General features: G+C 48.1%; 1 protein-coding gene across 1 annotated transcript in view; it reads right to left on the reverse strand.

Annotated features, from left to right (window-relative positions):
- The window catches only part of EXD3 (exonuclease 3'-5' domain containing 3), a 999700-nt gene extending 992887 nt beyond the window's left edge, over window positions 1–6813 (reverse strand). The window contains 1 exon segment of the mRNA XM_029613511.1: window positions 6714–6813. The gene's annotated coding sequence lies outside the window, so the exon portion shown is untranslated.
- Window positions 6814–27137: the final 20324 nt, after the last annotated feature.

Genomic DNA, 27137 nt, shown 5'->3' on the forward strand with positions numbered 1-27137 from the left:
TGCAAGTAATTTTTGAATGGAGCAGGAAAAAGGTTCCAAGACCTTTTTCTCACACCAGAAGGCAAATTTCTTCCATTTTAGCCCATAGAATTTCCCTGTGAAGCCAGAACTATACAAGACACATTCACAGCGAGATCAAGCGGTTGCAGGATTACCATCTCAATAATCAGGCTGTGAGGGCCAGGGACCTGACGCTGGAATGGCGCAAACTCCCAAGATACTAAGTGGAGACAGTTTGGAAATTTCCCAACCTAATTAGATTTCTGATCAATAACTCCCTCAGGAGTAGGAAACTAACCTGTCTTGGCCAAATGGGGGCTATGAGAATCATGCCCCCATGCCTTCGGTTCTCTCTGAACTTCAAAGTCTTCACAGTGAGTGGAATTGTTACACTTTAGGCTGGGAAGAGGAAGACAGGCTGCCTTAAGGACCACAGAACCAAAGGCCATTTCTTTTTTCACCTGTCTAGCCTAGTGTTTGAAAAACGAGTACAGGGATGACCTGGTGGTGGCCCTGCAGATTTTCCCAGGGGAGACCAACAATGCTTCTGCCCAGGAAGACATCTGTGCATTCATGGAGCACAATTAGTGTTTGACTACCATTGAGTATATATGCTGAAGAGAGGGCTTCTTTGATCCATCCTGCTATCATGGACTTGGAGGCCACTTCTCCTTTTTGCGGTCCCTCGAATGGTATGAATAACCTGATTTCCTGAAAGGGTTCATCACCTTCAAGTATACATTATCGCAGGGTGCATGTCCAGAAGGTAAAGGCTGCCATCCTTCCCACTATATTCCTCCCTCCTGAATGCTCGCAGTGACACCAACTGATTCAAGTGAAATAGAAACACCACCTTTGGAAGGAATGAGGGCACCAGTCTGAAGGTGACTGAGTAAGGCGAAATTACTAACAGGCCGATACAGTAAAATCACAGGAGAGCGGGCGCCCGCTCTCCTGTGCGCGCGATACAGTAAATAAATGTATTTAAATTAGGCCCGGCAGTAAAAAAAAAAGGCGCTAGGGACACTAGCGTGTCCCTAGCGTCTCTTTTCAGACAGGAGCGACGGCTATCAGCGGGTTTGACAGCCGACGCTCAATTTTGCCGGCATCGTTTCTCGAGCCCGCTGACAGCCACGGGTTCGGAAACCGGACACCGGCAAAATTGGGTGTCTGGTTTTCCAGCCGTGGGCTTATTTCAATTTTTATTTTTTTTAACTTTCGGGACCTTTGACTTAATATCGCCATGATATTAAGTCGGAGGGTGCACAGAAAAGCAGTTTTTACTGCTTTTCTGTGCACTTTCCTGGTGCCGGCAGAAATTAGAACCTACCTTTGGGTAGGCGCTAATTTCTGAAAGTAAAATGTGCGGCTTGGCTGCACATTTTGCTTTCTGAATCGTGTGGGAATACCTAATAGGGCCATCAACATGCATTTGCATGTTGCGGGCGCTATTAGGTTCGGGGGGGGGGGGGGTTGGACGCGCGTTTTGGACACGCTATTACCCCTTACTGAATAAGGGGTAAAGCTAGCACATCCAAAACGCATCTGATGGAGCAGATCACTACCAGAAAGATAGTCTTTAGCAATAGATCCTTAATGGATGTTTGCTTTAAGGGCTGAAAGGGTGGCTCTACTAATACTCTAAGGACAAATTAATATCCCACTGAGGAACAATCAGCCTGAAAGATGGTCAAATACACTGTACCCCTTTTAATAAGCACACCACATCTGGGTGTAAAGCTACTTGGGCACCCTTAATGTGACCCCTGTAGCAGGACATGGCCACCACCTGTACCCTCAAATTGAGTGCTAGGCCTTTGTTCAAACCCTGGCATAGCTGTAACAGCAGGCGAAGTCTTAAACATAAGCTTGTTCTTCCTGTACTTAGGGGCCTCACTCCTTCTCTCCAATGAATTCTGGTCTGGAAATCCCAAATCAGTCAGAGCACAAGGCTTCTGCATAGTGCAAAAAGCCTGGTGCCTTAATATAAAATCCAGGAAGAACCCCATATGATGAGCTCTTGGCAAGCTCCTAGTAGGGTCAGGCCCAAGGTCTATTCTTAGGCTGGGCATCCTGCCACCCAACACTTCCCTGAACCCTCTTTCTGCCAGTGAACCTAGAGGCTCCGGATGCCCTGGAAGCAGCTGCTCTTCCTCCCTCGAAACTTTGGGCGAGGGGACCTGCGAAAGTACAACCCCCTCCCATGGCCCTTCCTTCTCTGGGGAGACCAAGCCTGGGCCCCCTCATCACAGGTCAGGCAGAATGAGTTTGCCATGCTGGGGGTCTTTTTAGACCCACAGGTCACACACCAGTGGCCTCAGAATTTCCTTCTCTTAGCTTTTCTATTTTTTCTAAGCAACCCGCCACACTGGAATGACTCCCATGCCTGCTTAAACTGCCGTTGTGTGCTGCAACCCACGGCTTCCCATGGTGCTTAACACCTCCAGGGAAAAGATATTGCGGGCCGCATATCGTAGTAGCGTTGCTTGCCATGGCTCCCTCCTACGTGGGCTTTCCTTTTTGCTTTCAACAAATCTTTATTCTGCCGCATCTGAGAGGAGTAGAGGCAGAGCACAGAGAAAAGTAGGAGGAGGATAGGAAGAGACGTCAAGCCCTTATTATTAAATTATATCTCTTTAATAAGGCCAGGTCCTCCAGGATCCTCTACTCCCTAAGGAATGGGGATTCTCCTAGGGAGCTCCTCAGTTCCTAGGGAAACAGAAATCCATACCTAGGCCCTTCCTGGGAGGCAGCTCCACTGGGAAAAGAAGCCCCAAGAGACCTTTGCCCCAGGAACAAAGAGCTCTACCAAGCCAGGGCAGCACTCTGGCTCTGAGATGATTCAGAAAGCTGAGAATGAGGTTATGAAAGGGGTGAGCCCTCCATCTCCTGTAGCTGAGGAGCATGGAAATCCCAAATCTAATGAACCGCTCTAGCAGAAGGAAAAAAAAAAAAAGCAGACTTTGACTCACTGGTTAGCAGTGTGGCTGCCTAGTGGCTTGACAATTCTAAGAGCTGACTAGTTGGCAAGCCTCAACCAACTGCACAGATGGAAGGGGGGGCCCCATAGCTCAAAACATTTACTCACTACTGTCGTAGATGGAGGAGATAAACCCATAGGGCTACAGGGAAGGGAAATAAGGCAAGAAAGAAAGAGTGGCAAAGAGCAAGGTAGAAAAAAAGACAGAGGACAGAAAAAGCAAAAAAGGATTGAGGGGCACAGGGAAGGAGAGTGGGATACAAAGAAGAAAGGGAGAGAGTCAGAGAGAGAAATTCTGTCCTCCAACCACCTAGCCATTGTTTCACATCCCTTTTTTCCCCCATCTTGCAAAGCACATTTGGTTCCCCATTTCATTCTCTTCACTCACATGTACTTCACATGTCCTCTTCTCATACTAAGAACATGCCATACTGGGTCAGACCAAGGGTCCATCAAGCCCAGCATCCTGTTTCCAACAGAGGCCAAAACCAGGCCACAAGAACCTGGCAATTACCCAAACACTAAGAAGATCCCATGCTACTGATGCAATTAATAGCAGTGGCTATTCCCTAAGTAAACTTGATTAATAGCAGTTAATGGACTTCTCCAAGAACCTAGCCAATCCCTTTTTAAACACAGCTACACTAACTGCACTAACCACATCCTCTGGCAACAAATTCCAGAGTTTAATTGTGTGTTGACGGAAAAATAATTTTCTCCAATTAGTTTTAAATGTGTCACATGCTAACTTCATGGAGTGGCCCCTAGTCTTTCTATTATCTGAAAGAGTAAATAACCGATTCACATCTATCAGTTCTAGACCTCTCATGATTCTAAACACCTCCATCATATCCCCCCTCAGTCGTCTCTTCTCCAAGCTGAAAAGTCCTAACCTCATTAGTCTTTCCTCATAGGGGAGCTGTTCCATTCCCCTTATCATTTTGGTCTCCCTTCTCCGCATCTTCTCCATCGCAACCACATCTCCCCTGAGATGCGGCGACCTGAATTGTACACAGTATTCAAGGTGCGGTCTCACCATGGAGCGACAGAGGAATTATGACATTTTCTGTTTTATTCACCCTTCCAATAATTCTCAATATTCTGTTTGCTTTCCTGACTGCTGCAGCACACTGAACCAACGATTTCAATGTGATATCCACTATGACGCCTAGATCCATATTGGTAGCACCCAATATGGAACCTAATATTGTGTAATTATAGCATGGGTTATTTTTCCCTATATGCATCACCCTGCACTTATCCACATTAAATTTCATCTGCATTTGGATGCCCAATTTTCCAGTCTCACAAGGTCTTCCTGCAATTTATCACAATCTGCTTGTGATTTAACTACTCTGAACAATTTTATATCATCTGCAAATTTGATTACCTCGCTCGTATTTCTTTCCAGATCATTTATAAATATATTGAAAAGTAAGGGTCCCAATACAGATCCCTGAGGCACTCCCTTCCACTGAGAAAATTGTCCATTTAATCCTACTCTCTGTTTCCTGTCTTTTAGCCACTTTGCAATCCACGAAAGGAGTTTATTTTTCCTAGAAGCCTCTCATGAAGAACTTTGTCAAACGCCTTCTGAAAATCCAAGTACACCTCATCTACCGGTTCACCTTTATCCACATATTTATTATTAACTCCTTCAAAAAAGTGAAGCAGATTTGAGAGGCAAGACTTGCCTTGGGTAAAGCCACGCTGACCTTGCTCCACCAAACCATGTCCCTCCACATGCTCCACAATCTCAACATTCAGAACATTCTCCACCATTCTTTCTGGTACCAAAGTCAGGCCAACCGGTCTGTAGTTTCCCAGATCACCCCTGGAGCCCCTTTCAAACACTGGGGCCACATCAGCCATCCTCCAGTCCCCAGGCACAATGGATGACCTCAATGCTAGGCCTCAAATCTTCACCAATAAGTCTGAAATTTCATCCCTAAGTTCCTTCAGAACTCCAGGGTGTATACCATCCGGTCCAGGTGATTTACCACTCTTCAACCTGTCAATCAGGCCTACCACATCTTCCAGGTCCACCGTGACCTGGTTCAGTCCATCTGAATCACTACCCATGAAAACCTTCAGTAAACACCGAAGCAAAGAAATCATTTAATCTTTCCGCGATGGCCTTATCTTCTCTAAGTATATCCTTCACTCCCCTCCTCCTGTTTCCTTCCAGCCCACCCCAACACCCTGCTGACCCTCCGATAACACTGTATTCTCCATCTCAACCCTCTTCATATCAAAATGACTATACTCGTCTATCTACTCCCGCATATGCTACCTGTAGATACACCTCGTTCAAGATTATATGTTAAAGTTAACATCTGATTGTTTCAGTTAAAGTTATATGTTAAAGTTATCATTTGATTGTTTTTTATATCTCATTGTTCAACATGTAAACCGGTGTGAAGGCCTCCACCAATACTTCGGTATATAAAAAACCTATAAATAAATAAATAAATAAGTGCCCTTTTAACTGCTCGATCATCTAACAGTCCAACTGACTCCCTCACAGGCTCTAAGCTTCAGATATATTCAAATACTAGTGCACAATTACTTCCCTCCTATTTCTCTTCAACATCAAGTAATGCATACTCATACTGTGCTGTTCTCCTCACAGCTCCCTACATACACACACACCATGCTGTACTCCTCATAGACCTCCCATACACATACCATGCTGTGCTCTGCAGAGCTCCCCCTCATGCACATATCATGCTGTGCTCCTCAAACCTCTCATACTTTCTCCACATCTACATCTCCATCTTTTCCCCTTGTACCATAAGAACATAAAATATATTAAGACCTGCCATGCTGGATCAGACCAAATGTTCACTGAGCCCAGTGTCCTCTCTGACAGTGGCCAATCCAGGTCACCCCATTTCCAATCATCTTCTTCTCTTAATTAACAGTTTTTATGTTCTACTTTTCCCAAAAGAATCTCTTTTTAACTTTACACTGCCCTTTAACTTGCTTCTTTCTCCCTTTCTGCACCAGTTTACCCGGTCCTAAATTTATCTGACCACACACCACTACTATGCTCCCTACCTTACCCTCTTGTCCTTTCCTACTACACATCTTTCCATCCCAGCCAGAAACAAATGCACTACATCACCATATATTGCTATGTAATCTTTTTAAAACAATGTTTTGTTTTTGTTTTAACAAAATGTGACGAGAGAGCTACTGCCAGAAATTGATGTTTATGAGAAATGATTTTCTGTTCACGCCGTCGGCCACCATGACCTCTTCCAGGTGATTCATTTAGGTATTGTGTTTGGGGGTATGCTCTCATGTAGGCAAAGCAAGACGCTGAATACTAGCGACTTGTAGATGACCTATGATCTCTCGCCCTACGCCTGATCTCCCCTCCCGCACTCCAATTTATAATGAGCGTACCTTAGTAGCAGAGCATGGTTTCTGTGCCGAGGCTTTTGCCCAAGCATCCCAAGAGCTAAAAACAAAAAAATCAACCCACACACTCTGCTGCATAGGACGCTCCAAGACAAATGTGGAGGCTCATTCGCCGGGGTGACGAGTGGGTGCTAAGCCAGGGCTGAGATTTCCGGACAGCTAACCACGACTACTATGAACACTGCACTCGAATTACCACGAGTAGCAGACCTCACACCGGCCAAAATAAGAAACTTCAGGGTCCCTGAATTCAGCAGTGCCCCCCTTCTCCAATGAGTGACAAGAAACCCCGCCAGAGCAAAATCACCTGTGCTGCTGGTAACAACCCAGCTCCGATCCCTGCGCGACTTCAGCTGCACTCACTTCCTAATTCCAAGACAGCCTGCAAAATCCTGATTGGGTATTCACCAACCAATCGGGCGCCACGGCCGCACTGTAAAACTCCTGAGCGTCTAACCAACCCGCCCCCAAAAAAAAAAAAAAAAAAAAAACCAGAAGGAAGAGAGGCAGCCCAGGGAGAATCGAGTCCTCAGCGTAGGTCAGATTAGCACAGAGCTCCAAGAGAAGAGGCAGCTTCTTCCCAGAGGGGAATTCATGCCGGTCACAGCGCTCCCTGCTGTACTGGAGGGCACACAGCAGCCTGCTTAGATAGTACAGAGAAAACGGGTTCAGAAGGGTACACATTAGGGTTGTCACCTTGCCCCAAGTCCACCAATCAGGCTAATCCAGTTCTGTTTTTGCCTCATTGCATGAATGGAGGTGTAGGTTTGATTGTTTGTTTTTTTTTTTAGGGACATCAATGGGAAAATTAGAACTTCATCTCCATGCATGCAGAGGAGGTAAAACCAGAACTAGATCAGCCTGTTCAATTTTTCTTGGGACAGGTTGCAAAGGAAGTTCAGAGTGAGGGTATGGGAGAAAAGGTAATCACTTGTATAGGAGGCTTGGTGCAGTAGAGCAGTGGAGTCTATAACCATACATCTCACAACCCAAGCTGTTTCAGGGGTAATCTAAATAACAGAAGATTATTATACCATCCGACTTCAACAAAGTGACACAGAAGATAACCGCCACTCCATAAATCACACAATTAACTCTAACTAACCTTCCTATATTCAAGGCAAAACTTGGGTCCTTGTTAGGATAATATTGGAAGAAGGATCAAAATTCAGTGGTTTATAATGAAAATAAGTGAATGAGTTTAAGAATTGTACATCAGTGGATTAAAGTTGGAAGAACTATATAGATACCCTCTTGTTATAATAAAACAATTCATTTTGTATTGAATCGTTATGATGTAATTTGAGAGTGGAGGGGAAACAATAGTTTTGATGTTTTTTTTATTGTGATTGTGTGTATGGTTTGTTACGGTTCTGGCCGCGAGTGCCGCGACCAGTCCCTTGCCTCCGTGCTCCTGGACCTGTTCTCACTTCTGGAGGCCTGGTTTGCGGCCTGTTTGGCGGCATCCCCGCAGGGGCCGCACCACTGGGAAGCCTCCCTGGGATGCCCTGCTTCTAGGCGCGTGTGCGCGCGCCACTTGGACGCTTTTCTAGGCCGTTTCCCGCCAGAGGTGACTCCGCCCAGTTCCTGACATCAGACGCCGCGGTCTTGATAAGCCGGCCGCGGACACTCAGTCTTTGCCTTGAAACGGGTTTACCTCTGGTTCCCTGTTGCTTCGTGCCCTGGAGTGAGCTGCCTTGGTACTCGCTCCGTTCCTGCTTGCCTGCTACAGTACCTGCTTGGTTCCTGCTTGCCTGCTACAGTACCTGCTTGGTTCCTGTTTGCCTGCTACAGTTCCTGCCTGGTTCCAGTACCCGAGTCGCCACATACTAGAGACATTGAACACCTATCCCAGTCTCCTGCAGGTCGGCCCAAGGGTCCACTAAATTGAGACTCCATAACATGGTTTGAATGTATTTGAGGATACATGATTGGAATGTGTGGTTTTAATTTACATTTTAAAGATGTATATGTAACCCCACCCAAGTGTGCATGTCTTGCACAGGTGAGGCCTTTGGGGCAGGGACCCTGACTATCTCATCTGTCTCCCTTACTTCCCGAGGTATAGATTCTTTTGACTGGAAGAAGAACAGAGTCTTTTCAGGTCCCAGTGCAGGGTGGCTAACTTCCTGCTCTGAATCCCGTGTTAGGTGAATCTTCCCACTTGGTGCTGGGTGCCAAATGTGACGCCAGGACAAGGGTTTTAGTGTCCAAAAATAATACTTTTGTTAGGGTTTTGTATGTTTGTGGGCCCCTGGGCGGACGGGAGCGAAGGTACCACCCACAGGATGGAGCCCTGTGAGTCTCACCATCGGGAGGCGAGGTCTCGGCAGGCTTCAGACACAGCTGTGGAACAGAGTCTTTATTTAGAGAGAGATACTGCCCGAGAAGCGGGCAGTGCAGAGACAAGCACAATGTTCATGAGATGGGGTATACCCAGAGGGAATACCTCCTAGTAGCAATCCGGTAATGGTCCGCAGAGCGGGGTACACTGATAAGGTACTCTCTTGGAGATTGTGGTAAAGTTACCTTTTGTAGAGCTCATGTGGGGTCGGCGTTTTTGCCGGCTTTGCTGGCCCGTGCGTCGGTCAGGGGTGGTCGGCGAGATTTGTTCTGTTTCGTGCGATTCTTTGCAGCTGACATCTCAAACACGCACACGTTTGCATGCTTGATGTCGGCTTGCACGCGCACGCATGGGGTAAAGTTTAGTTGCAGCGTGTGCAGATGCTGGTGGGAGTTGCATGTTGTTCGTGCCGGGATGTGGGCATCTCATGAGCTGGGGCATGAGCTGGTGGCTGTATTCGGGAGTCTCGGGTCAGGACGTGGGGCCTTGAGGGGTGCTGGGGCTTGAGATGATTCCAATGGTACTGCAAAAGGTACGTCACAAGTTTGGCTTATTTAACTGTACTGGGAAGAGGCGTTCTGGTTGCCTTGGCAACCTACCAGCAACCCTGAACGCAGCTTCTCAGTTTGTCTCTGCATAAGTTTTTTCTTTATTTTTGCTTGTTGCCTTGAATTAATATATTTATTGACTTGTAGTTAAATATTTACTTGCTCCTGATGTTCCTGTTTGAAAACTAATTTATTCTACAATGGTTTATAAATAAATATTTCTTTTGAACTTCCTCTGAACTCAGTTCCATTCATCAACTCAAGATCTGTTCTCTGAAAGACTGTTTTAATTTTAAAGATCCATTTTTTATTTCTAAGATCATTAATCAAACAAGAGTCCACAAAATAAGCTATTAACAGAGATGGCTTGGTAGTGGCCTGCAGTGCAGGGAACACCAGCGGGGTTCCTCATGTAAATCAGGAATGATAGTGGCCCGCAACGCAGGGTACGCCAGAGGATTCCCACAGATGATGGTATGGTGGAGGTCCACAGGATAAGGTGTTCACAGGAGGGTCCTATGCAGGTGAACACGGTAGTGGCCCGCAGCGCGGGGTACACCGGAGATAGGAAGTAATCCAAGAGTAGAGTACTCACAGCAAGGTGCGTTCCAGCAATAGTCCTGGGATGCAGGATAGAGCGATAGCCCAAGGAAGAAGGCCCTCCGAGTAGCAGATTGTCAGAGACAAGGAAGGGCCCCGAGGAGCGGGTACCCAGAGAGTGTCTCGCCAGAGTAGGAACTGGAATGGGAGTCTTTAGCATGAGGTGCGGAATCAGTAATGAGGGAACTCGTTGCCAAGTCGTCAGTGGTCAGATTTGGTCGGCTTAAGTATCCGGGAGTGGAGACGTCATAAGCAGGGCACGCCCCTGAAGTTCCCGCCAAGCAGTGCTTAACCTAACCTGTGCATGCGTGCGTGCGCCTATGTGATCGCAGAGTCAAGATGGCGGTCGGCATCGCCCACGCCATCCCAGGAACGCCAGGTGGGTCGGCAGTATCTGGCGGAGGCCGCCACTTTCCCCAGTGGAGTCACTGAAGAGAAGAGAGAGGTGAGCAGAAGTGGTCGCAGCCATCTGCGACCGACGGGCGTAATAGTACCCACCTTCTTAGGGCCCCTCCCAGGGGGGTTGGGTTTTCTAGGGTGAGAGATATGGAGCTGTTTAATCAATTCCTTGTCGAGGATGTTGCTCGCAGGTTCCCGACTATTTTCTTTGGGACCAAAACCTTCCCATGCGATGAGGTATTCCCAGTGCCTTCCTTGCTTCCTGACGTCTAGGATGTCCTCTACCTGATGTATGATGTCCTCTTCGGCAGTTAGAGATTGGGGTTCAGGTGTTTTCTTCAAAAACTCAGTCAGGATGAGCGGTTTTAAAAGCGAAAAGTGGAAGGCGTTGCAGATCTTCAAAGAAGTGGGTAATCGCAGACTATAGATGACTGGACCTAGGCGACGAAGTACTGCAAAAGGCCCGATGAACCTGGGAGCGAAGCGAGCTGAGGGAAGCTTCAAGCGGCCAACTCGTCCTTAATGCGTGGACTCAGGTCCTCGAGGAATATGGCATGCAGGCAGCCCAGGTCCCAGTGCAGTTCGGATGAGAGAGTCCTAAACTCGATGTCGTAATCAGTCAGTGATCTGGAACCCTGCTGCAGATGTAGGCGCGTAGATCCCAAAATGGCCTTTCGACCTGGGTCGTCGAACACAGTGTGAAAGAGGGCAAGGAGGCCCGGTAGGTCGTTAAGGATTGGATCCATATGTTCCCAAAGAGGCGACGCCCAGGCCAATGCTTTTCCGTCCAGAAGGGATAAGATATATGTAGTTTTGGAAAATACCTCAGGAAAATATGCAGGTTGTAAGGAGAAGTGCATGCTGCTCTGGTTCAAGATGCTCCTATCTAACAAGGGGTCCACTGTAAAACGAGGAAGTGCCGGCAAGGGCACTGGAGGCCGGAAGGGTGGCGCTTGCGTAGCTGAGATAGGCTTGGCAGGTGTCAGAACAGAGTCCAGCCAAGTATTCAATTGATTGATGGTGGTAGCCAAAGTCTCTAGGATCTTCTGCTGTTCTCTAATTCGCTGGGCCAGGCCAGGGATGGCCTGGATTGCTGAGACCTGTGCCGGGTCCATGGACTTGGCAATCTGTTAGGATTTAGTTAGTGTGTGGGCCCTGGGCCGAGGTGAGAGATGGTACCGCCCACAGGGAGGAGCCCCATGAGCCTCACAGTCGGGAGGCGAGGTCTCAGTGACGTCAGACACAGTATCAGTTTAGAGTCTTTATTAAAGAGAAAGAATGACGCAGCCCACGGAGTGGGAGGTGCCAGAGAGGAGGTCTTACAAACCCAGAGACACAGGGTCTATAGATGGGAGAATACCCCAAGTGGATACCTCCATAGGGTAGATGATCATCCGTAGAGAGAGGTTCACTGATGATGTCTTCAGAAGAGATGGAAGTGGCCTGCAGAACGGGGTATGCCGATGAGGTCCTTAGTAGAGATGGTAATGGTCCGTGAAACGGGGTACACCGGAGAGGGTCCTCAGTAGTGATGATAGCAGTCTGCAGAGTAGGGCACTCTGATGAGGTCCTCAATAGAGATGGTAATGGCCCGCGGAGCGGGGTATTCACGGTGAAGGTCCTCAGTAGAGATGACAGTGATCCACAGAGCAGGGAGCACCAGTGAGGTCCTTAGTAGAGTTGGTAGTGGTCCACGGAGCGGGATACACCAGAGGAATCCTCGGTAGAACAGGAAGAAGTCCGCGGAGCGGGGTACTCACAGAAGGGTAGCGAAGGCTCCAGGGAAGCCCCGGGGAACCAGGCAGGCAGAAGTCCCAAGCAATAGGTCCTCCAATGAGCGGATAGCCAAGACAAGGAGAGGGCTCCCGAGGAGCGAGTACCCTGGATGTCTATGCCTGGAAGCAGGAACTGGAACGCAGGTCCTCTGAGAGCGAGGTGGATTTAGCAAGAAGGGTACTCTTTGTCAAGTCGTCGGTAGGCGGGGCCAGAGGGCTTAAATGTCCTGGAGGGATGATGTCATCTGGAAGGGATGCCCCCGAGGTTCCCGCCATGATGGCTTTAAGACTGGCCCATGCGTGCACGCACGCACGCCTAAGGATTTTCAAAAGCAAGATGGCGGTTGGCAGCATCCGTGCCGCTCCGGGAGGCCTGGGAGTGGTAGGCAGGCCGTCGGCAGCTGGCAGAAGCTGCCAGTCTACCCCACAGAGTCAGGGAAGCAAAGAAAGAGGTGAGCAAGAGTGGTCGCAGCCATCTGCGACCGATGGGCGTAACAAAATGTTGGCCATAGAGGCAAAAACACAATAAAAACTTTTAAAATATATCTAAATCAGAAAGCTTGCAATGGGAGTCAGTTGGACCGTTGGATGATCAAGGGGTTAACGGGGCACTTAGGGAAGATAAAGTCATCGCAGAAAGATTAAATGATTGATTTGCTTTGGTGTTTACTGAAGAGAATGATGGAGAGATACCCAGTCTGGAGAAGGTTTTCATGGGTGATGATTCAGATCAACTAAACCAAATCACAGTGAACCTGGAAGATGTGGTAGGCCTGATTGACAAACTGAAGCATAGTAAATCACCTGGACCTCATGGTATATACCCAGGGTTCTGAAAGAACTAAAAAATAAAATTTCAGAACAATTTCAATTAATTTGTAACCTATCATTAAAATCATCCGATGTACCTAAAGATGGGAAGATGGCCAATGTAACCCCTATATTTAAAAAGGGATCCAGGGGTGATCAGGGAAACTATAGACCGGTGAGCCTGGCTTCAGTGCCGGGAAAAATCATGGAAACTATTAAAGAATACAATCACAAAACATTTAGATAGACATGGTTTGATGGGACACAGCCAGCATGGATTTACTCAAGGGAAGTCTTGCCTCATAAATGTCCTACATTTTTTTGAAGGGGTGAATAAACATATGGACAAGGGGGAACTGGTAGATGTGGTGTTCTGGATTTTCAGAAGGCGTTTGACAAAGTCCCGCTTGGGAGGCTTCTAAGAAAACTAAAAAGTCAATGGATAGGAGGCGATGACCTTTTGTGGATTGCAAGCTGGTTAAAAGGAAACAGAGAGTGGGATTAAATTGTCTATTTTCACAGTGGAAAAAGGTAAATAGTGAGTGGTTCAGGGATCTGTACTTGGACTGGTGCTTTTTAATATATTTATAAATGATCTGGAAAGGAAAACGATGAGTGAGGTGATCAAATTTGCGGATGACACTAAATTATGCAGAGTAGTTAAATCTCAAGCGGATTAGATGAATTGCAGGAGGATCTTGCGAGACTGGAAGATTGGGCTTCCAAATGACAGATGAAATTTAATGTGGACAAGTGCAAAGGGATGCATATAGGGAAAGATAACCCTTGCTGTAGTTACACAATGTTAGGTTCTATCTTAGAACCTAGGTTCTATCACAAAAGAGATCTAGGCGTCATAGTGCATAATACATTGACATCATCGGCCAGTGTGCTGTGGCGATTAATAAAGCAAACAGAATGTTAGGAATTATTAAGAAGGAAATGGAAAATAAAACCGAGGATGTCATAATGCCTCTGTATTGCTCCATGGTGAGACCACACCTTGAATACTGTGTGCAGTTCTGGTCACCGCATCTCAAAAAAGATATAGTTGCAATGGAGAATGTACAGAGAAGAGCAACCAAAATGATAAAGGGGATGGAACAGCTCCCCTATGAGGAAAGGTTAAAGAAGTTAGGGCTCTTCAGTTTGGAGAAGAGACGACTGAGGGGTGATATGATAGAGGTCTACAAAATCATGAAAGGACTTGAACAAGTTAATGTAAATAGGTTATTTACTCTCTCAGATAAAAAGTACCAGGGTGCACTCCATGAAGTTAGCAAGTAGCTCATTTAAAACAAATCAAAGAAGATTATTTTTCACTCAGCACATAGTATTGCGCGTCCCTGCCGCGTTGGCACCGCAGCTGGGCCTGCTCACCTCACGCTCCCTTCGGCCAGCTCCGGGCACCCCTCCCTTGCGGCCGCAGCCAGTTCACGGCATCCTTGGGCTCTCCGTTAACCATCCTCCTTGCAGGCCTCACGGCGGAGCTCCCGTTGGGGGTCCACGTCGTCGGCATCCTCGGTCATGCTCCTAGGTGTGCGGGCGGCCGAAGTGCAGCCCTTTAAAGGGCCCAAGGCAGGAAAACCCGCGGGGGCGCCTCCCATTGATGTCACATAGACTCACTACTTAAGGCGAGGCCCTGTCCCCAGGACCTCACCTTGGCAATCGGGTCGACACCGTTGGTGTGCTAGTTTGCCTTCATGTTCCAGTGTCTCCTGTGCCAGCGTCTCCTGTGCCAGCGTCTCTGTGTTCCTGTGTCTTCTGTTCCCAGTGGCTCCATGTGTTCCTGTATCCTTCTCAGGTAGTACCTCACTGGAATGACCTTTGGTACTGACCTCTGCCTGCCTGACCATTCTCTCGCCTGCCGCACGGAACCGACCACTGCCTGCATGACCATTCTCTTGCCTGCCACCTGGAACTGACCACTGCTTGCCTGACCACTCTCTTGCCTGCTGCCTGGAACTGACCATTCTCTTGTCTGCCACCTGGAACCAAACCCCGCTTGCCTTGACTACACCCGGACTGATTCTGGTATTGACCCCTGCTTTGGCTGACCTCTCCTGGACTGATACTCTGGCTCTGACCCTTGTGCTTCACTCGGACACTCTCTTCTGGCCTACTGTGACCATTGGACCAACCTACTTGGAAACTAACCACGGCTTCCACTTGGCTAGACCCACAGGCGCTGCCTGTCTAGTCCGGAGAACCTTCCTGAACTGTTGCCTCCCTGAGGTCTCCGGAGCTTCCAGTTCGGGTCTAGCCCATCCACTCTGCATCAGCTGTGCACCCTTGCTCATGGTGGGCACACCCCTCCGCTACCTCTCCAGGAGACCACCAGAGGCCCACCTGTCCAGGCGGCCCGGGTACCCAAGGGCTCAATCTGCGGAAATCCTGGACTGTTATTGGCGAAGCTCCTGTTAGCCTCTGTCTCCTTGTGCACTCCGCCTCCTGTGGCAGGTACTCTCTGGGTCCGACCAGAGGGCCACACCAATCCTGCACCAGGCCAAGGGTCCACCTCCAGAGCAACACATAGTTAAGCTCTGGAATTCATTGCTAGAGGATGTGGTTAAAGAAGTTAGTGTAACTGGGTTTGAAAAAGGTTTGGATAAGTTCCTAGAGGAAAAATCCATAAACTGCTACTAAGGTAATTAATAAGCAGTAGTAGCTTGTGGTTTAGTAATGTTTAGGTACTTGCCAGGTACTTGTGACTTGGCTTGGCCACTGTTGGAAACAGGATACTGGACTTGATGGACCTTTGGTCTGACCCAGTATGGCATTTCTTATGTTCCTATGTTCAGATGATGTCTATAGGGGACAGGGATTTAAATCCCAGCTAGCACTTCAGCAATGGGTCCTCCTGCTCCAGCAGTGTATGTTGCTTTGCTGTCTTTGTACTTGCCTTGTCTCCTTTCCATGCTTCCTTGTTATTGCTGCATCCCAGGAACTACTGGAACAAAATGATGGAAGATAGAATTAGAAGTTTTATGCGCCCCGCCTGCAGCCGTCCCACGCACGGGACCGCTCACCTGCATAGTTCCTCAGCGGGTCCCGGGACGACCTCCCTCGTGGTGGTTGCTGGTCCAGCTAGGCCCCGGTGGTCCGCAGTGGCGGTCGCCGGGCCTTCCACTGCACGTCAGGCCTCACGCCGAGGTTCAGCGTCTTCCTCCATGCTAGCCACACCCATACGCGCGCGCAGCCTGCCCCAAGACTTGTAGGGCTGAGGGCGGGACCAGGATCTGTGGAACGCCCTGATTGAGCTACGATATAAGGAAGTTCTTGACTGAACTTCTTTGCCTTGGCAATCGGGTTAGTACTCTGCTAGATTGTCTTCGTGTTTGTTCCTGCTTGTTCCTAGTCTCGTTCCAGGATCCTTCTGTTCCAGTTCCATTCCTGACTTGTTCCTGTATCCTTGTTCCTGAGTCCTGTCTGTTCCTGTGTTCGTCTATCTGCCTTCCCAGGAAGTACCCTCGGACTGACTTCTGGTACTGACCTCGGCTTGTTCTTGACCTGTCTGCCCACCTGCTGCCTGTCTACGACCCTCGCTAATTCCTGACTCATCTGTCTGCTGCCTGCCTCAAGACCTGGCCTGTTCCTGATCTACTCGTCTGTCTGCCTCAAGGACCTCTGCTTGCCTCTGATTACATCTGACCTCCGGTATCTGACCCTTGCTTCGGTGACCACTTCTCGGACTGATCTATGGACACTGACCTTTCGCCTGCCTGACCACGCTTCCAGATTCTGGCTCTGTTCCTCGCCTTGTCATCACCAACTCTGTTCTGGTTCTCTTTGCTCCAGCTCGAACCTGACCGAGCTCCTTCTGTGTCTGTGGGCATGCCGGACTATCATTCTCCCAGGAGACCCTGCGAGGCCCACCTAAGTCCAAGCGGCCCGGGTCCCTACGGGCTCCTCCCGGGGGGACCTCGGGCTTCCAGTGGTGAAGCTCTACCTAGCCTCTGTCTCCTTCAGTGCTCCACCCCCTGGGATTACATCTGCCTGGAACTGACCATTCCACCCTTGCCCCAGGCCAAGGGTCCACCCCCGAGTGCAACAGGTTGCCAAGGCCATGGACTCGGCAGAGTCTCCTGCCTCCAGGGCCCTACCAGGACTGGCCGCTACAGTGAAACAACATCACCAAGCCTTAGAGACACTGGCCTCTTCGGTAGAAGAACTGCGCTCTCAATTTCAAGATACAGCGATGGCCAATCTGGTGGGCTTCTCGGCCTCTGTGCTTCCCAAAGCAACTTTGGCACTTCCTGCACCCACCAGGTACAATGGGGATCCACACTCCTGTCATGCTTCCTTAATCAGTGCTTTATGCAGTTCACACTGCAACCCTCATTGTTTTTGATGGAAATTACTAAAGTCAGCTTCATTCTGTCCCGGTTGGAAGGGAGGGTTCTGGCATGGGTCTCTCCCTTATGGGAACCTTCTGACCCTATCCTTTCCAAGTTATCAGACTTTATTACTCTGTTTAAGCAGACCTTCGGAGACCCAGGTCGCATGGTTGTCGCCAGTCATAGTCTACTCCACCTCCATCAAGGGTCAAGAACCCTCTCCGAATATACAATGGAATTTCGGACTTTGGCCACAAAACTTGGGTGGCAAGAAGATTGTCTGCTAGCCATCTTCCTAGATGGACTCTCTAGTACTCTAAAGGATGAGCTCACAGTCCGTGAGACTCCCACGTCTCTAGAAGACCTGATCTCTCTTGCCGGTAGGATTGATCATCGCCTCTGGCAAAGATGTCTAGAAGTAAAGGCTCCACATCCTTCTGCTGCATGCCCCACAAGTGCATCTCGCTCTCCAGTGAAGAACCCAATGTTACCATATTCTACCACCGAGGAACCTATGGAGGTGAATCGTGGGCAATTATCCCCGACTGAAAATCTCCGTCGGAGGAAGGAGGGGCTTTGCCTTTACTGTGGCACTTCTGGACATCGTCTGCAGTGTTGCCCGGTCCGTCCAGGAAACTGCAATCCCTGAGCCCGGCGGGGGTCCCGAGCTTGGGCATGACTGTTTTGGCCCTCAACTCTTGCTTCCTGTAACCTTGGGCATTAAGGCCCACACCTTCGCGACCACTGCTCTCATCGATACTGGAGCGAGTGGTAGCTTCATAATGAACGACATCGTCAAACTTCTGAAAATACCTCTTCACCCCCTTGAGGTGAGTCTTCGTATTGCCTCCATTCAGGGGGAATATCTGCCAGGTCTCATTACTCACCAGACAGTGGCGATTCATCTCACTGTATGTACTTTGCATCAGAAGGAAACATCCTTCTACGCCCTCAATCGCTCTACCCAACTGGTGATCCTGGGGCTTCCCTAGCTCCAGGCCCATGAACCTCAGTTCGACTGGCAGTCCCTGCAGTTAGTACAGTGGGGTCCAGAATGCCTGAAGACTTGTCTGCATCCAGTGTCCCCTGTGATACCTGTTTTGAAATCGGTTACCTTCCAGGTCTACCTCCGCAGTATTCTGACTTCAGTGATGTGTTCTTGAAGCAGAAAGCGGATATCTTACCTCCATTACTCAAGCTCAACTGTCCTATTGAACTTCTGCTGGGCACTATGCCCCCCAAAGGCAGAACCTACCCATTGTCTTAGCCTGAAACCCAGGCCATGTCGGAATATATTAAGGAGAATCTTGAAAAAGGGTTCATTCATCCTTTGGATTCCCCCGCAGGAGCGGGGTTCTTCTTTGTGAAGAAAAAGGATGGTGGACTCCGTCCCTGTATTGATTACAGGGGTCTCAATGCAATAACCCGTAAAGACCGTTATTCGTTACCCCTGATCAGTGATTTGTTTGACCGTCTTGAAGGGGCATGAATCTTCTCCAAACTGGATCTGAGAGGTGCGTACAACTTGGTACGCATCCAACCCGATGATATCTGGAAGACGGTGTTTAATACCAGAGATGGCCACTACGAATACGTGGTAATGCCTTTTGGGCTGTGCAATGCACCAGCCGTCTTTCAGCGCCTCATGAATGAAATCTTTCGAGATCTCCTGTACAATTTTGTTATCGTCTACCTCGACGACATCCTGATCTTTTCTAAAGATATAGAGTCACACCATGAACATGTCCGCATTGTTTTCCAACGTCTGAGGGAGAATCACCTGTACACAAAGCTAGAAAAATGTTTATTTGAGCGGAACCGCTTACCTTTCCTGGGATACATCATCTCCGATCGAGGATTCGCGATGGACCCAGAGAAGCTTCAGGGAATCCGCGATTGGCCTCAGCCAATAGGTCTCCAGGCATTACAACACTTTTTAGGATTCACTAATTATTACTGGAGCTTCATTGTGAACTACTCTTCAATAGTTGCCCCACTCACTGTTATGACTAGGAAAGGGGCCAACACCCGAGTCTGGACACCGAAAGTTATTGCCACCTTCTAGAGAATTAAAGAGGCCTTCAGCTCCAGCCCATGTCTCTACCAGACGTCCATTCATTGTGGAAGTTGATGCTTCCGCGGTCGGCGCCAGAGCTGTTCTGAGTCAACATTCTTCTACAGTCAAACTAGTACCCTGCTCATTCTACTCTCATAAGTTTTCCCCCAAGGAACAGCGTTACACCATGGGCAACCACGAACTCCTTGCGGTCAAACTGGCACTTCAGGAGTGGCGCCCCTGGTTGGAAGTGGCACAACATAAGTTTACTAACTACACGGATCACAAGAACCTTGAACATCTCAAAGAAGCCCAACTTCTGATCCACCATCAGGCCCAGAGGGCCCTGTTCTTCAAGAGATTTAACTTCAACCTGATGCACTCTCTAGGTCTTTTGAGCCGGAGGACGTTCCAGAGATTCCCATTTTCATTATTGATCCTGCTTGTATTACCTTGGTGGCTACCACCACAATTCCAGTTGGGAAGACCGTCATTCCCTGCCGGTTACGTGAATGGGTGTTAAAGTGGGCTCACGATTCCAAAATGGCAGGCCACCCTGTTTGTGCCCGGACCTTGGAGATGCTGAGAAGGCATTATTGGTGGCCTACTATGATACAAAATTCCCGAAACTACGTGGACTCATGTCCCACTTGTGCTCAGCAAAAACCATCTACGGGGAAGCCTTGGGGCTTGCTTCAGCTTCTCCCAACACCTACTGAACCGTGGTCCACATTTCTACAGATTTTATTACAGATCTGCCTGTTTCCCAGAACAACATGGTGATATGGGTCATTAACGACTGCTTCTCTAAAATGGGACACTTTATCCCTCCACCGGGGCTCCCTTCAGCCCCGGAACTTGCTAAACTTTTTCTGAAGAATATCTTCCATCTTCACGGACTCCCCAAGAAGATTGTGTCCGACCGGGGATCTCAGTTTGCCGCCAAGTATTGGCGTTCCTTGTGCCAAAAATTCAATATTACCCTAAACTATACATCGGCCTACTATCCTCATGCGAATGGGCAGGCCAAGAGAACCAATCGGACCTTGAAGACATGTCTACGTTCCTACGTTAATGATCTACAAGACAATTGGTCGGAGCTCCTCCCCTGGGCCGAGCTGTCGCATAACACTCATGTCGCAGCAGCCACCAACACATCTTCGTTTGCAGTAGTCTTCGGAAGGCAGCCCCATCTGCCTCTTCCTGTACCTTTGACGGTTCTGTCTCCAGCAGCTCAATCCATGGCTCAAACCATTCGCCACGTGTGGACCCGATTAAGGGAGCGACTGGCACAAGCTGCAGAATGCGCCAAGTGCTCCTCTGATCTTCATAGACGACCTGCTCCACTCTTTCGTCCAGGCCAGAAAGTATGGTTGAGTGCTCGACACATCCGCCTAAGACTACTCTCGCACCGCCTGGCTCCTAAATACTGTTGAAGTCCCGAGGGTGGCTGTCTCGGTGACTTCCAATTCCCTTACCTGCCTCACCTCCAGGGCAGGGGCTTTTCTAGTTGTTACCTTTCTTACCTCACAAGAAGTTCCCAATTTACTTTCTGAGGCTCGTGGCACTCAGGGGTCTTCGCTGTGCTGGCTGGCTTGTTATAGAAAACACTCACAGTCTTTATATTTCTCAATAATACTCTTTATTATAGAAAGCAAAGAAAAGCCAGAAAGAGAATACAGGAAAGATACAAGTTTCCTGGGAGTGGCTTGGAGCGTCTAACCGTGACGTATTACCAAAGCCTTCTCAGTATCCTTATATACTAATATTGCTACAACGTTTTTCTCTTTTGTTTTGGGATGGCTCCTTTTTTGGAATGGAAAATTACTCAACCTTTACCTAAACTAATGATGTAAAAAATACTGTTATCTTGGTACACTCCCCCCATTCCGTATTAGCTAAGCCTTGAGCTGGAGACAGTTCTCTACACACTGCTTCTGTCCAAGGTCTATTTTGCCTGCTCATAAAGGCAAAATATATTCTTTTCTCTTGTGCAAAACTGTTCCATTAATTTCATTATTTAATATTTAATCCAGGTTATTATCATTCCCCTCTTGAAGAATTAGCACTACTAAGTCTTCACTCCGGATGGCCCATACCTGGCATTACCTATCCTAGTGATGGGCTAACCAAGTCTTATACAAAGAAATCAAGATAGTGGAAACCGAAAGAATGAGATTGTGTTTACTTATGGGAGTAAACGTAGCATTGTTTGAAATTTGCATTACCCTCTTTTAGGCTGTTAAACATGGCTCTCATATTCTCTTACGTTGCTGGTACATTTTCCTCACGCATCTCTCAGACATCACACATTCTCTATCCACTCAGCACTTTCTTGGCTCCTTTCTCATTTTCACATTTATTCCGCATTCCCATTCTGTTCAGGCCTTGTTGTTCCAGTTACTTATTAACATGAGGTAGTTTCTCCTAAAGCAGCCATTAACAAATCATTATTTCCCTCTTAATGATTGGGGACAATAATCACACTCAGGGTCATGCAACTGTCTTAGGTTGTCAGATGGCATTCTCTGATCTTACCCGTCCTTGTCAACATGACTCATCCTGAGGAGGTCTCTTACCAGGGAAGCTGCTATATCAAGAGAAGTATAGAGGTTCTGTGTCATACTTGGCCTCTGAATGTTGACTGTATTCAAACTGATAGGAGATGTTGTTTTAGGGCCAAAAACAATAAACAGGTAGGCAAATACATTCACACTGCTATCACACCAGAACAAACCACAAAAAAACCTTACCAATTCCCTCTAAGGATGTGAGCCAGTTTACCAGTTTTTCCCACCAAGTAGACCAAATCCATTACCAATTCAAAATTATCATCAATGGAAACACAACCTAGTCCTTTTACAATAACAAATACTTTGCATTGGGATACATATGGCTATGATAATTCATTAATAGTTTTGTTAAAAGCATATTCAAATTCATAAACCATAACTTCTAAAAATGGCTTGTAAGCACTGTATGTTTGTACCATAAATTGGAAAAGGAATCCCTGTAACTAATAGAATGATACCTATAATGGCTAATAGGGAGGTTTTGTTAGGATTTAAGGAAATCTAATGACTGTTGCAATGACTGTTGCAATTCTCTCTGCAATCAGAAATAAGTAATGTGTGTGTAGGGTAAAATACTTGCACTGAAGTGCTCTATATGCTTTGTGTCCACATATAAAATAATGTCTTTGTAAGGCTACTAAACCTGGGCGAGTTCCTGCACAGGAAAGTGAAGAAAGTCAGTAAAATAAAACAAGAAATAAGGGAGAAAGAATTATATACCCCTCTTGATCCTCTTGAACCCTATATGTGATCAGACTAACTTTAAAATGCTGCAAAACACTTGGGATGTAGGGTCTAATAAAAGCTGCATTAATTATCAGGAATTTGGAAATCTAAATAAAACAAGGAAAACAGCATCTAGGTAAAGCATAGAACAAAACAAACAAAGAGAAATTCAGGCATGAAGTGTCACATAGGGGATTCTGTAACAAGAGCGCATGGCTCTGCATATTGGGTTTGCATAACGGTATTCTGAGAAATCATAATCTAGGGAGTGAAAGGCATTCTTGGTCAGAGTAGCTGCAGGCATGAGCAAAGGCATGGGAGACAGAAACATAACAAGGTCTCGCAAATGACTGCATAAGCTAGAGACCCTCCTGCTCCGTGTGTCTCTGCAGAACTAGACACGTCTCTCCAGGTAAGGGAGGTCCTCGACATCCGACGATGCCGAAGCAAGTGGGAATACCTCTTAGTCTGGGAGGGCTATGGGGCCAAGGAGAATTCGTGGGGACCATCTCAAATATTCTCAGTATAAGGATCTTTTGAAGACTTTCCATAGAATGCACCCCGAGGAAGCCGCGTAGGGGAGGCCTAGAAGGGGGGTACTGTTACGCGCCCCCGCCTGCAGCCGTCCTGCACATGGAACCGCTCACCTGCATAGTTCCTCAGCGGGTCCCGGGATGACCTCCCTCGTGGTGGTTGCTAGTCCAGCTAGGCCCCGGCGGTCTGTGGCGGTGGTCTCCGGGCCTTCCACTGCATGCCAGGCCTCACGCCGAGGTTCGGCGTCTTCCTCCATGCTAGCCATGCCCATACGTGTGCATGCGCGGCCTGCCCCGAGACTTGTAGGGCCGAGGGCGGGACCGGGTTCCGCGGCGTGCCCTGATTGAGCTACGATGTAAGGAAGTTCCTGACTGCACTTCCTTGCCTTGGCAATCGGGTTAGTACTCAGCTAGATTGTCTTCGCATTTGTTCCTGCTTGTTCCTAGTCTCGTTCCAGGATCCTTCTGTTCCAGTTCCTTCCTGACTTGTTCCTGTATCCTTGTTCCTGAGTCCTGTCTGTTCCTTTGTTCGTCTATCTGCCTTCCCAGGTAGTACCCTCGGACTGACTTCTGGTACTAACCTCGGCTTGTTCTTGACCTATCTGCCTGCCTGCCTGCTGCCTGTCTACGACCCTCGCTAGTTCCTGGCTTGTCTGTCTGCCGCCTGCCTCAAGGACCTCAGCCTGTTCCTGATCTACTTGTCTGTTTGCCGCCTGCCTCAAGGACCTCTTCTTGCCTCTGATTACATCTGACCTCCGGTTTCTGACCCTTGCTTCGGTGACCACTGCTTGGACTGATCTATGGACATTGACCTTTCGCCTGCCTGACCACGCTTCCAGATTCTGACTCTGTTCCTCGTCTTGTCGTCACCAACTCTGTTCTGGTTCTTCTTGCTCCAGCTCGAACCAGACCGCGCTCCTTCTGTGTCTGTGGGCATGCTGGACTATCATTCTCCCAGGAGACTCTGCGAGGCCCACCTAAGTCCAAGCGGCTCGGGTCCCTATGGGCTCCTCCCGGGGGGACCTCAGGGTTCCAGTTGTGAAGCTCTACCTAGCCGCTGTCTCCTTCAGTGCTCCACCCCCTGGGGACAGTTACATCCTGTTTCCTTTCATGAGCCATTCCACCCTTGCCCCAGCCCAAGGGTCCACCCCCGAGCGCTACAGGAGGTCTGGGGTATTGATAGTCTCCTGGGACCTGTATGGCCTCCTTAAACCAGTCTGCTCAATGGTAGGAAGGTTTCGCCTGCATCCTCTTCTATTCCAGTAAATGTGTCCTCCCCCCCTCCCCCCGACACACACACGTACAGCTCTGCCCATATAACTCAATCTTCACCTATAGCAGGGAGGTAGAGGGTATATCAGACTGACAGGGGAGATGGTAGAATGGGGGAGATGACAGAAAAGAGCGGGGAGAGGACTGACAGGGCAAATGGGAGAACCTGAGAGGATGAATGAGAGACTGGCATGGGGTGAGAGAGAAAGGGGATGAGAAACTGACAGAGGGAATGGGATGGACTAGGGACAAGATCAGAGACTGAAGGAAGAGATGGGGCTGGAGGATGAGAGACTGAGAGTAGTAGATGGGTGGCTGGGAAAAGGATATTTAAGGGGTGAGAAATGCATGAAAAGGGGAGGATAGAATATCAGAAGTGGTATTGGAGGAAAGGAGTTATATTAATAACAAACAGTGATCCTGACAATTGCCCCAGAAGTGGAAATCTTCAGAATGCCAATTATAGACTTGAACATTAGATGTCACTGTTGCCTTATTGCAGCAAGAAATTACAAAAATCACTCAGCTATTTCTATTTTGCAAGGCTCAGACCCCAGGCATAGCAGCAGTGGTTTACATAGTTTACATAGTTTTCAGAATCATTGAAGTATTGGAAATCACTGTCCAGCCACAGCTTCTGGCAGCAAAAGAAAGCATCCCAGCTGCTCAGACTGAGCCCTGCAAAACAAAAAAACTCTGTAAATCATAAACTTCAGAAGGAAAAGCTTTAGAAAGGTCCATTTAGCCAGAGGAGCCAAAGGCTAGATATGCCTTGGGGTTCTTGGGATGTGGTTCCAGGAGCTAGTAGGGGAACCATTAAAAACTCTCCATCTCTTTCTCTTTTGAGATAGTACCCCAGATCTTGCCTAGGGGTTACCCTAGATGGGTTTAGGACGGAAGAGACGTGATCTAGTAGTCATAGCATTCATGTAGAATTCAGTTGATATCCTAGGCATGAGCATGCAACCTTAGGAAGTAATTTTTAAAGGAGTTACGTACACTGTGGACTTCATTTTAAAAAGCATTTTAAAAAGTAAATTCAGTTTACATGTATAAATGACTTTTGAAAATTGCTAAGCCAGTAGTTACATTTACATGTTGACCAAACTTAGCTTGCACTCTAACCCCTTAGCCCACATTCTTTCCCCTCCTCCTATCTGCCTCTCCTCTTTCTCCCCTATTCTTCCCCTTAGCAGTCTCCAAAATACAGTGTTTCTTCCCCCCAAGCAAAGACTCCTAAATACTGTGTTATAAGCTCCCCTCCTCCACTCTAAGCTTATCCTACCCTGTCCCTCCCTCCCCCCCCCCCCCCCCCCCCCCCCACCTCTCCCTTTCACTACCATCAATGGTCTGGTACCTACCAGCCCACCTCTACATATATTGTATATTGTTAATGTATATTCTTCAAATGTTTATATTTATGTTTAAATGTATATTTATGTTTATATTTATATTCTTCGAATGTTCCTATCAAATTTCTCTCTTTCCCTATCCTTCCTACTGCTGTCCTCTCTCCTCCTTCATTGTTGCTCCCCCCCCCCCCCTTCCCCATCCCTGTTTATTGTATTTCACTTTCTTGTTAATTTGTTACAATGTAAACCGGCATGATGTTTCCGACGAATGTCGGTATACAAAAATCAACAAATAAATAAATACATGTGTAAATCTTTTTGAAATCTCACCTGCTAAAGTGCACCAAGGGCCTGATTTTCAAAACTATTTACACACTTAAAATTGGGTTCTACATATGTAAATGCACTTTACCCATGTATGTGGGCTTATGAAACTTGCTATAATATATATCATTGAATTGTTCATAGTGTAAGTGCACTGTACACTGTAAATGGCTTTTTAAAATTGCTACAATAGTATGTTACATTTACATGTGTAACTCCTTTTAAAATTACGTCCTTAGGGGTAGATTTTTAAAAACGGCACGTTCGCGTACTTTTGTTCTCGCTCCAGGCGCAAACAAAAGTACGCTGGATTTTATAGATACGCGCGTAGCCGCGCGTATCTTCTAAAATCCAAGATCGGCGCGCGCAAGGCTGCCGATTTTGGGCAGCCGGCGCGCGCCGAGCCGCGCAGCCTGCCTCCATTCCCTCCAAGGCCGCTCTGAAATCGGAGCGGCCTCGGAGGGAACTTTCTTTTGCCCTCCCCTCACCTTCCCCTCCCTTCCTCTACCTAACCCACCCCCCCGGCCCTATCTAAACCCCCCCCTACCTTTATCCGTGGATTTACGCCTCCCGGAGGGAGACGTAAATCCACGCGCGCCAGGGGCTGCTGGCGCGCCGAGACGCAATCCGGGGCGGTTCCAGAAGGGCGCGGCCACACCCCCAAACCGCCCGGCCCGAAACCACGCCCCCGGGCCCGCCCCCGAAATGCCGTGTCCCGCCCCCAAAACCCACGCCAATCGGCCCCGCCTCCCGACACGCCCCAACACACCCCCGACTGAAAACCCTGGGACTTACGCGAGTCCCGGGGATCTGCGCGCGCCGGCAGCCTATCGAAAATAGGTGCGCCGGCGCGCAAGGCCCTGCTCGCGTAAATCCGGGCGGATTTACGCGAGCAGGGCTTTTAAAATCCGCCCCTTAGCGTATAAAACCTATTCACAATTGAGCAGGCATATATTGTAGCAGCTGCAAGAAAAGCCAATACTTAGCCTGTTGCCCTGTAATTTACAACCTGCCCACAATCAACATTCCTGAAGATTTCTTACCTCTTAATTCAGTCTTTTGAATGAAGCTACTGAGTGTTC

The sequence above is a fragment of the Rhinatrema bivittatum genome, chromosome 8 (genome assembly GCF_901001135.1).
Source record: "Rhinatrema bivittatum chromosome 8, aRhiBiv1.1, whole genome shotgun sequence".
In the NCBI taxonomy this organism is placed as follows: domain Eukaryota; kingdom Metazoa; phylum Chordata; class Amphibia; order Gymnophiona; family Rhinatrematidae; genus Rhinatrema; species Rhinatrema bivittatum.